Genomic DNA, 12,240 nt, shown 5'->3' with positions numbered 1-12,240 from the left:
TGGGGATGGCTGGCCAGATTGGAGTGCTGTGTTTTTCCCTAGAAGTCCCAGCCCATTGGGAATGCCAGAGCTGTGACCTCATCCTGCAGAGATCCTTCTCTCTGTCCCCTAGGTCTGACATGTGACCAGAGAGATACAGAGAGCAGGGAGAGAGAGAGAAAGAGAGAGAGAAAAGGTGTCAGATGAGAGAAAGGGAGCGTGAAATAGAAAGAGTGAGAATAGGAATAGTGGGCCAGAGAGACTGAGAGAGAGGCAGAGTAGAATGAATACCATAACATACCTATTTAAAGACCAGTCCGGTCAGGGAGATGTCCACAGTAAATCTGTCTAGTAGGGCTGAGGTGACAGCGAGGAGTGACATGGTTCAGTGCCCCCAGAAAACAGGGGAATAATCCAAATTGAGTCCAGCTGTGTGTGTATTCAGATTCTGAGTCTGCCTGTGTGTGTTCTCGTTTGTGCGTCCGCACCTATGTGTGTGCCTCAGACAGCTCCCCACACAAGCCCAATGACTCTGGCTTGGATAAGGAAAACACAGCAAGGGAAGCCAGGCTGGCTGGAGCTGGGCTAATATTGTTGTTTTCACACTGAGTGTGGTTCATGCAGGGAACCTTCACAGCTGGAGACAGCTGTGTGATTTCATGAGGTTAGTGCTTCTGATAGTTAGGAGTTACAGTATACAGATTGCCTTTGGGATGAGGCCAAGTCATAGATCTACAGTATTTGAAGTGTGTGTGTGTGTGTAAAACATTAAAATTCAGATTTGTATGATTTTTTAAAGCTATTTTTGCTAAACTTAGGTCCATCTTAGGTCCATCTTAGGTCCAGCTTAGGTCCATCTTAGGTCCATCCCATGACTCCAGATCCGTAGTTAAATGTTTTTGTTTTAACCCTGTCACAAACCTTAACCCTTAACTTCGAAATTTGACGTTTGGAGAAACAGAACGAAGCAGAGCAGGAGGAGCAACCCGTGAGATCTTGATGCGTCTCACCTAGCTATCTTAAGGTGAATGCTCTGGATAATATGTGAAACACTGTATTTTGCTGAACTCTGTATATCTACAGCTAGAGTATAAACACATACCTGTGGCCTTTGACAGAGGAAGTCATGAGAGAGAGAGAGAGAGAGAGAGACAGAGAGAATCCAACCCATATTTATGTTCATTTAATTTCCCTTTTGTACTTTAACTATTTGCACATCATTATAACACTGTACATAGCCATAATGTGTATATTCCTTTGAAACATGTGACTCTAATGTTTACTGTTCATTTGTTATTGTTTATTTCTCTTTTGTTTATTATCTATTTCACTTGCTTTGGCAATGTTAACATGTGTTTCCCATGCCAATAAAGCCCTTTGAATTGAATTGAGAGAGAGAGAGTTCTTGAGAAAAGTGCAGTTTTAATACCTATTATTCAACCCTTAGTTCTCCACAAACCACTCTCTTTATTTCCCATTGTGCTCTACTTTCTCTTTATCTAGTTGTTAAATAACCAGATTTGACCTTTGGGAGAGTGAGGTCACCAGGGAGAGTGACCCAGGAAGTGAAAGGCTTCTCTGGGGTAACTGACACCCTCATCTGGGTCAGAGATCTAAAGCAGAGAGGTTTGTGTGTTTGTGTGTGTGGTGTGTAATGGGGTGGTGACCTCCATTTAATAATAAATGAAAGTTAGACTGAGACTCCAGTCACATCATGCCTCAACAGTGACCATCCCTCCCTGGGACGTTGCTAACCAGTTGCTGACTAGTCCCTGGCTTAGAGGGTAAACTGACACCAGTTTTTATAGAAGGAGAACCAGCCGGTTGTTATTAAAGGGTTGGGAAACCTTGGTAAATGCCTGTTGAAACCCTGGTGAAAGCTCCTGTGTGTTGTGAGGGTCTCAGGATCAGGATCAGGCACACTGAGAGAGCAGAGAGAGACAGCAACACAAAGAGCAGGGTCAGAGCAACACCCAATCCTATTACACCCTAGTAGACCTAGGTGAAAGAGAAGGGGAGGAAGGGGATGAGCAAAAATCATGCACTATATTCTGGAAGAACAAAGTTGAACCATTTGTGCATCTTTGGACAATGTATCTTAGAAACTCTTTACAGGGGCGGATTGGCCATCTGGCAATTCTGGCAAATGCCAGATGGGCTGGACAATTTTTTTGTTGGGTGGTATAGGAGTGTCTCGGGCTAATGATCACAACCTGCATTATCATTTAACAAGGTTTAATATATATTATAAAGTTACATTGTTAATTCCCATAGCTGTCAGCTAAGCTATCGATTAACTAGCCTATTGTTTTATTTGAAAAATACGATAAAATAAGATATTTCCACAATTTGTCTGTTATACTAATCTATAGAATCAAATCAAATGTTATTGGTCACATTAACATGGTTACCAGATATTAATGGGAGTGTAGCGAAATGCTTGTGCTTCTAGTTCTGACTATGCAGTAATATCTAACAAGTAATCTAACAAATTTACAACAACTACCTTATACACACAAATGTAAAGGGATGAATAGAATATGTACATATAAATATACGGATGAGCGATGGCCGTGCGGCATAGGCAAGATGCAGTAGATGGTATAGAATACAGTATATACACATATCAGATGAGTAATGAAGGATATGTAAATATTACTTAAGTGGCGTTATTTAAATTGACTGGTGATACCTTTATTAAGTCAATTTATTTAAGTGGCCAGAGATTTGAGTCTATATGTTGGCAGCAGCCTGTCCATGTTAGTGATGGCTGTTTAATTAATTAACAGTCTGATGGCCTTGAGATAGAAGCTGTTTTTCAGTCTCTCTGCCCCAGCTTCGATGCACCTGTACTGACCTCGCCTCCTGGATGATAGCGGGGTGAACAGGCAGTGGCTCGGACGGTTGTTGTCCTTGATGATCTTTTTGTCCTTCCTGTGACATCGGGTGCTGGAGGTGTCCTGGAGGGCAGGTAGTTTGCCCCCCAGATTGTTGCCTTTGGGATGAGGCACTACCCTCTGGAGAGCCTTCTGTTTGAGTGCGGTGCAATTGCAGTACCAGGTAGCTATACAGCCCGACAGGAGGCTCTTGATTGTGCATCTGTAAAAGTTTGTGAATGTTTTAGATGACAAGCCAAATTTCTTCAGCCTCCTGAGGTTGAAGAGGCGCTGTTGCTTGTCCAGTTGGGATAGGGCAGTGTGATGGCGATTGCATCGTCAGTGGACCTATCAGGGCGGTAAGCAAATTGGTGTGGGTCTAGGGTATCAGGTAAGTTGGAGGTGATATGATCCTTGACTAGCCTCTCAAATCACTTCATGATGACATAAGTGAGTGCAATGAGGCGATAGTCATTTAGTTCAGTTACCTTAGCATTATTGGGAACAAGAACAATGGTGGCCATCTTGAAGCATGTGGGGACAACAGACTGGGATAGGGATGAATATTGGTTTAATATGTCCGTAAACACACCAGCCAGTTGGTCTGCGCATGCTCTGAGGACGCGGCTAGGGATTCCGTCTGGGCCGGTAGCCTTGCGAGGGTTAACGCGTTTAAATGTTTTATTCACGTTGGCCACAGAGGAGGAGAGCCCACAGGCTTTGGTAGAGGGCTGTGTCAGTGGCACTGTATTGTCCTCAAAGCGAGCAAAGAAGTTGTTTAATTTGTCTGGGAGCAAGATGTCGATGTCCACGACAGGGCTGGTTTTCTTTTTGTAATCCCTGATTGACTGTAGATCCTGCCACATACATATCGTGTTTGAGCCATTGAATTGTGACTCTACTTTGTCTCTATACTGAAGCTTTGCTTGTTTGATTGCTTTGTGGAGGGAATAGCTACACTGTTTGTATTCGGTCGTGTTTCCGGTAGCCTTGCCATGATTAAAAGCGGTGGTTCGCGCTTTCAGTTTTGTGCGAATGCTGCCATTATTCCACGGTTTCTGGTTAGGGAAGGTTTTAATCGTCACAGCGGGTACGACATCTCCGAAGCACTTGCTAATAAATTTGCTTACCGAGTCAGCGTATACATCAACGTTGTTGTCTGAGGCTACCCGGAACATATCCCAGTCCACGTGATCGAAGCAATCTTGAAGTATGGAATCCAATTGGTCAGACCAGCATTGTATTGACTTGAGCATGGGCGTTTCCTGTTTTAGTCCTGTATTTAGGCTGAGATCAACAAAATGGAGAAATGGTCAGATTTGCCCGAAGGCAGGGCGGGGGAGAGCTTTGTATGCATCGCGGAAGTTCAAGTAGCAATGATCCAGAAATTTGCCAGCTCGTGTCGCGCATTCGATATGCTGATAGAATTTATGGAGTATTGATCTTAGGTTAGCTTCGTTAAAATCCACAGCTACAATAAATACAGCCTCAGGATGTATGGTTTCTAGTTTACATAGTCCAGTGAAGTTCTTTCAGGGCCGAAGAGGTATCTGCTTGGGGGGATATACACGGCTGTGACTATGATCAAAGAGAATTATCTTGGAAGATAATGCGGTCGACATTTGATTGTAAGGAATTCTAGGTCAGGTGGCAAAAAGAACTTGAGTTCCTGTATGTTGTTATGAATACACAATGAGTCGTTAATCATAAGGCATACACCCCGCCCTTCTTCTTACCAGGAAGATGTTTGTTTCTGTCGGCGCGATGCATGAAGAAACCGGGTGGCTGTACCGACTCGAGTGAGCCACATTACCATGAATCAGAGAATGTTACTATCTCTGTCTCTGGAAGGCAACTCGTGCTCTAATTTTGTCCACCTTGTTATCTAGAGATTGGACATTGGCGAGTGATATGCTAGGAAGTGGTGGCTGGTGTGCTCGCCTTCTGAGTCTGACCAGTAGGCCGCTCCGTCTGCCTCTCCTACGGCGACTGCGTTGTTTTGGGTCAGCCTCTGGGTTAAGATCCCATGTCCAGGGTGGAGGTCCGAACAAAGGATCCTCTTCGGGAAAGATGTATTCCTGGTCATGATGTTGGTAAGTTGACATCGCTTTTATATCCAATAGTTCTTCCCAGCTTTATCTAATAACACTTGAGGTTTTCTGGCCTAACAATGTAAGAAATAATACATTAAAAAAACGAATAACTGCATCGTTTTCTAAGGACCTGAATGTCGACCATCTCTGTCGGCGTCATCATGATGATACGATAGGAAAGGGGATGCGTAGTCAGTTGCACAACTTAATTTCAACCAAAATGTGTCTTCCGCATTTAACCCCTCTGAATCAGAGAGGTGCGCAGGGCTGCCTTAACCAACGTCCATGTCATTGGCGCCCAGAATCCTTTAGCTGATCAGTGGGCAACGGCCGGCCCCATTTTCTGTTAAGCTGAGTTGTCAAGCAAACTCACATTCAAAGTCAAACGCAGCTTCAGCAAAGAGATCTGCTCTGACTCTCACTGTGTCTTCAATTAGACAGCCACGATCATGGATCATAACAAAATGATCATTGAAGTGCATTATGCACATGATTCCTGAAATTAAAGTGTCTGCCCGGCCCGTGTGCCTTGTGCCCTCGCTAGGGCCTGTTGATGTAATGAGCAAGCCACTCTCCTCTCCCCCTCTGCCCTCAAGAACACAGCTTTGGCAGCTTCATCCCCTTGACTCTGTCGAAGAGAGGAGGGTCTCAGCTTTTTGTAGGTGTATTCAGCTCAATAGCAACTATTTTAAAGCCAAGGTATTTGATATGGCTTTGAGATATGGAGCAGCGCGCACGCAAAATGTGCACCAACTATTGCAAGGGCATAGTCCTATAGGTCTCATGGGTAGTAGCCTACAACTGCTACACTTTTTTAGGACATTAAACTTACTGTTGGATGAATGCATGGATACTAGCAGTGGGTATTATATTTAGAGTTAGCAATCTAGTTCATGTGTTTTGAGTTTCCACTTCCTCTTCCACTTCCACTTTCCACTTCCTACACTTCCTCTCCCTCTTCTTAGCCTATGACATTAGCTAGTGCATATAAAGATGTATGTCATTCATCTCTAATGAACAAAAAAAATGATCAGGAAATTCTGCAGTCCTATTTTGACATTAAAATAGAAACTATAGTCTAATTGTTCACCCGAAATTCATGACAAATAACTAGATTACGTTGCACATCACAATATCCTGAATCATGCATTCCTGCTTGTACATGTTAGATTAAACAACTTGTTTCTTGAATACCTGTCACGCCCTGACTGTAGAGAGCCTTTTAATATCTCTATTTGGTTTGGTCAGGGTGTGATTTGGGGTGGGCATTCTATGTTTTGTTATCTATGATTTTGTATTTCTATGTTTTGGCCGGGTATGGTTCTCAATCAGGGACAGCTGTCTATCGTTGTCTCTGATTGAGAACCATACTTAGGTAGCCCTTTTTCCATCCTTTCTTTGTGGGAAGTTAACTTTGTTTAGGGCACATAGCCTTTGAGCTTCACGGTTTGTTTTTGTAGTGTTTATTGATTTGTTCGGCGTCATTTTGATTAATAAAAGGAACATGTACGCTCAGCACGCTGCACCTTGGTCCTCTTCTTTAAACGGCCGTGACAATACCTCAATAGTCTATTTGTTTTACTTCTTAATAAAGTACTATGAATTACTTTCTGAAGTGATTACTGATGACATGTGTCCGATCAAATCATGGGCTGGTGCCACCAGCTGTAAAAGTTACTGACACCAGGGGAAAATGTTAGTCTGGAGGCCGGTAATAATAATTAACACATAGGGTAGGTGTTGATTCAGGAGAACACATATGACAGCACTAATTTGCAATATTGCCTAAGTCGTTAGCTTGGCATTCATAAAATATGAGGCTTAAACAAACAGACAGACAGACAGACAGACAGACAGAGAGACAGACAGACAGACAGACAGACAGACAGACAGAGAACATTAAGAAGCACAGAGTGACAGCAGAGAAGATGCTGAGACAGAAACAAAATGCCTAGAGCAGAAGCACAGCTTTAGTGGTGAGTTGTATCTCCAGAGGAATAGTTATAGTGGTGAGTTGTATCTCTAGACAGAGGGACAGTTATAGTGGTGAGTTGTATCTCCAGAGGAATAGTTATAGTGGTGAGTTGTATCTCCAGACAGAGGAACAGTTATAGTGGTGAGTTGTATCTCCAGACAGAGGAACAGTTATAGTAGTGAGTTGTATCTCCAGACAGAGGAACAGTTATAGTGTTGAGTTCTATCTCCAGACAGAGGAACAGTTATAGCAGTGAGTTGTATCTCCAGACAGAGGAACAGTTATAGTAGTGAGTTGTATCTCCAGAGGAACAGTTACAGTAGTGAGTTGTATCTCCAGCGGAACCGTTATAGTGGTGAGTTGTATCTCCAGACAGAGGAACAGTTATAGTAGTGAGTTGTATCTCCAGAGGAACAGTTATAGTAGTGAGTGTTATCTCCAGAGGAATAGTTATAGTGGTGAGTTGTATCTCCAGACAGAGGAACAGTTATAGTGTTGAGTTCTATCTCCAGACAGAGGAACAGTTATAGTAGTGAGTTGTATCTCCAGAGGAACAGTTATAGTAGTGAGTTGTATCTCCAGAGGAACAGTTATAGTAGTGAGTTGTATCTCCAGAGGAATAGTTATAGTGGTGAGTTGTATCTCCAGAGGAATAGTTATAGTGGTGAGTTGTATCTCCAGAGGAACAGTTAAAGTAGTGAGTTGTATCTCCAGACAGAGGAACAGTTATAGTAGTGAGTTGTATCTCCAGACAGAGGAACAGTTATAGTAGTGAGTTGTATCTCCAGACAGAGGAACAGTTATAGTAGTGAGTTGTATCTCCAGACAGAGGAACAGTTATTGTGGTGAGTTGTATCTCCAGACAGAGTAACAGTTATAGTAGTGAGTTGTATCTCCAGAGGAATAGTTATAGTGGTGAGTTGTATCTCCAGACAGAGGAACAGTTATAGTAGTGAGTTGTATCTCCAGAGGAATAGTTATAGTGGTGAGTTGTATCTCCAGACAGAGGAACAGTTATAGTAGTGAGTTGTATCTCCAGAGGAACAGTTATAGTGGTGAGTTGTATCTCCAGACAGAGGAACAGTTATAGTAGTGAGTTGTATCTCCAGAGGAATAGTTATAGTGGTGAGTTGTATCTCCAGACAGAGGAACAGTTATAGTGGTGAGTTGTATCTCCAGACAGAGGAACAGTTATAGTAGTGAGTTGTATCTCCAGACAGAGGAACAGTTATAGTGTTGAGTTCTATCTCCAGACAGAGGAATAGTTATAGTGGTGAGTTGTATCTCCAGACAGAGGAATAGTTATAGTGGTGAGTTGTATCTCCAGACAGAGGAATAGTTATAGTGGTGAGTTGTATCTCCAGACAGAGGAACAGTTATAGTAGTGAGTTGTATCTCCAGAGGAACAGTTATAGTGGTGAGTTGTATCTCCAGACAGAGGAACAGTTATAGTAGTGAGTTGTATCTCCAGAGGAATAGTTATAGTGGTGAGTTGTATCTCCAGACAGAGGAACAGTTATAGCAGTGAGTTGTAAAGTTGTAAGAATGTTTGCTGGCTGGAATAAGCCAAAGCTTCTCCAAAATCACCTGCACAATGCCCCAGCAGGGAGGGGGGGCTGGGTCAGGGGGGCTCAGTGTAGTCCCATCATCATGGCCCCGGGCCCTGAATAAAAGAGTTTCATCTGAGACCAATAGGATGTAGAGGCCACACGCAGCCCTTATGAAAGGCTTCAGAGGGCTTTAGGAGGAGGACTGAGGGACAGACAGGGGGAGAGGACTCAAAAGATTCTGGAAAGGTGACAGAGGGACACCCTTCAGAACCCAGTCTGTCTCTGACCCTCTCTATGAGCCCCTGGGGCTGACTTCCCTTTGTCTGTCATCAGAGCGGTGGGTTTGTGTGTGTGTGTGTGGGGGGGGGGGGCTCTGGGGGTCCACTGACCGACTCCCATTTGTCTGCGGTTCCCTCCTCTCTGTCAGGGCTCTTTGTTATGACAGTTGGACCGCTTTTATACTGACTAAATCACAGCACTCAGCTGTTCATTTACGTGCCTAACCCCTGGCACCCCTCTCATGACCTCTACACCCCTGACCCTTCTCTCCTGCCTCTCATCCAGCTTACCACACTAAACTCCAGGACCCCATCATCACTCTCCCAGATATCAGGCCTAGTTATTTCACACAGTGAATACTCTGATTCCTCTGGAGGAAATGTATACTGTCAATATATGCCACCGATGCAATACACCCACACACATACAGAGCCACTATTGACAAGTTTTTACCCAGAGTTCTACTAATGATGTATTCCAACACAAATCAGGACTTTGTTGTTTGTCTGACCTCTGGAAAGAACATAGGAAGAGAAGGAGGAATGAGTAGTGGGAGGGAGAGGAGGAGGGATGAGTAGTGGGAGGGAGAGGAGGAGGGATGAGTAGTGGGAGGGAGAGGAGAAGGGATGAGTAGTGGGAGGGAGAGGAGGAGGGATGAGTAGTGGGAGGGAGAGGAGGAGGGATGAGTAGTGGGAGGGAGAGGAGGAGGCATGAGTAGTGGGAGGGAGAGGAGGAGGGATGAGTAGTGGGAGGGAGAGGAGGAGGGTTGACCTCTAGGCTGGGGCACAGAGAGGTCAGGGGGAGAGAGAGACCCCTGTTACTGAGTAACCAACTACCTTCTATCAACAGGCAGTGAAGAGAGAGAGACGAGAGAGAGCGAGAGAGAGAGAGAGAGAGAGAGAGAGAGAGAGAGAGAGAGAGAGAATTCTGCTCATATAGTATGTGAAGATATCCTCTGCAAATACAGTTGAGCTAGGTCATGGTCATGTGGTCGTCAAGGTCATGTCAATAAATAGTGTCCAGACCTGAACCATGCAACCTGACACCCAAACAATTAGAGCGCCGCAATTTGACCACACACACTACCCTGAATGAGAAACATCCACACGGTCAATATTTGCAGGTGTGTGTGTGTGTGTGTGTGTGTGTGTGTGTGTGTGTGTGTGTGTGTGTGTGTGTGTGTGTGTGTGTGTGTGTGTGTGTGTGTGTGTGTGTGTGTGTGTGTGTGTGTGTGTGTGTGTGTGTGTTTGAGCAAGGAGGAGGAGGAGTGGGGAGAATGCACACTTAACCTGATGTGATCTTAGATGAGAGACAGACACTTTCCCTCGTGGTCCTGAGAGAGAGGGGGGGGGGGTGGCTAGAGACTTGTATAATCAGAACTCACGCAGGGGGAAGTTTTACGGTACCAGGCGTGCAGAGTATTGTAGTGGGTGTGTGTGTCAGAGGCCCAGGGGTAAATGTTACGGGGGTCCTGTGACATTAGTGTTTCCAGGGTAACGGGCCAAGCATGCTGGCTAAGGCTATATAAAACCTGTCCTCCCAGAATGCCTTCGTGACGGATGGATAAGCCAGCTCATGTTGCTATGGAGACAAGGCTGTTAGTGGAACGCTGTTCTGACTCAGGACTTTCTCCCAGGACCCCCTCTCACACAGCTTCATCTCTCTCACACACACATACTGTACACAGGTACGTGCTGGGTGTAGTGTGTGGGCTGGCTGCGTGCTGGGTGTAGTGTGTGGGCTGGCTGCGTGCTGCTTGTAGTGGGTCCAGATCTCTGGGGTCCATAGAGGGATACTGGTTTCTTTCACAGGCAGCGCATGCCTGCACTAATTTCACTTAAACACACAGCAGGGGACTGGCAGCCACTTACAACATACTTACACATGTACACAGACACACAGACACACACACACACGGGACATTACAGGAGGTAATTTATAGGTAATGAGGCTGACTGGAAACACCCCAGGGACACACCGGAGAGGAACGCAAGGAAACACACACACTTGAGTTCTCATGGGCAGAGTAACCCGAGGACTAATGGTACTGTACTGTTTGAATTTGACAGTTTTAATGGAAGCCATGTTGGCACCAATGTTCCAAGACAGTAATGTCCTTGTAAGAATGGCAATAAGAATGTACCATAGAGGATAGTTGTGTTTAGATCTGGTTGACAGCCTACTAGAAGGGGGGATAAAGGACAGACACACACTTCCACAGGCACACCTCGTCCTTGGCATCTGCAGGACAACTAATCACATCTATTGTTCCTGTGGGATTGTCCCACGGCCAAAGACCAGTAAATCAGATCAGCCCACTCTGGGCAGCTGTGTGTGTGTGTGTGTGTGTGTGTGTGTGTGTGTGTGTGTGTGTGTGTGTGTGTGTGTGTGTGTGTGTGTGTGTGTGTGTGTGTGTGTGTGTGTGTGTGTGTGTGTGTGTGTGTGTGTGTGTGTGTGCGCACGCACGCGCGCTCCAGTACACAATTCTGATCCTGATTTTCACACACCTCCCAACATTACTCACTGTCCCCCTCTGTTGGCCATTCTAGGACCTCATCTTCAGACTGAGCCTGGTTAGCATAATGCATCATGGTCGATATCATCACCGAGTTCATTCACTTGTCATTAGCTGTTATGACTGTTTATAACATCTGTCAAGTCATTATTTGAGCTATATTATATAGGGTGGCGTTGAGTTCCTGTGGAATCAAAGCAGTGATTGTTTCTGTAAACATGCATGTCCAGAACAACTCACTGATGCTATAACTCAACCTGTCCTTCAGAAGCTCAGTTATGATCTTTCAGTCTGACTCAGTTACTGGAAAGGTTTTGTCCACCTTCTCACGCCCAAGTGGCTGCACATTTCATTGTGTGTGTGTGTGTGTGTGTGTGTGTGTGTGTGTGTGTGTGTGTGTGTGTGTGTGTGTGTGTGTGTGTGTGTGTGTGTGTGTGTGTGTGGCGACTGCAGAAGCCATATTACAGCTGGTGCCGCGTGGCTGCAGTGTCTTGCGCTGGTTTGGTGTATTCTTAGCTCCCTAAAACCCAATAAGTGAAATGAGATTAGATCACACACACACACAATGAGATTAGAACTCCAAGCTCTGATGTAGGCTGCCCGCGCGGTGAAATGACTGAACTGTAGTTCTTTATTAAGAAGTCTGCAAATGAATATGCCATTTTTGACATGGAAGTTTCTGGTGTGATCATTTCTGTGTACAAGACATTTTTCATAGAAAATAATTCCAGATAGGTTTCTGGACATTGTTGTGATGAGCATGGGTTAGGCCTACATCGTTACGCATTTTAAACCATTTCCTATTATTATTATTATTATACCTTTGTTGCCTAGGCTACTACTTGTACCCTTGTCACCATTAATGCCCCAGTCTAAAATGCACTGGTTTTCAGTGAGGCTTAAAATAGCCTTCTGACCACAGAATATTTGGTTGAGTGGGACAGGGGGATCAAGACTCTGCCAACGTGTGTGT

This window comes from Oncorhynchus clarkii, chromosome 17 (assembly GCF_045791955.1).
Source record: "Oncorhynchus clarkii lewisi isolate Uvic-CL-2024 chromosome 17, UVic_Ocla_1.0, whole genome shotgun sequence".
Classification (NCBI taxonomy): domain Eukaryota; kingdom Metazoa; phylum Chordata; class Actinopteri; order Salmoniformes; family Salmonidae; genus Oncorhynchus; species Oncorhynchus clarkii.
This window is presented reverse-complemented; position numbering follows the sequence as displayed.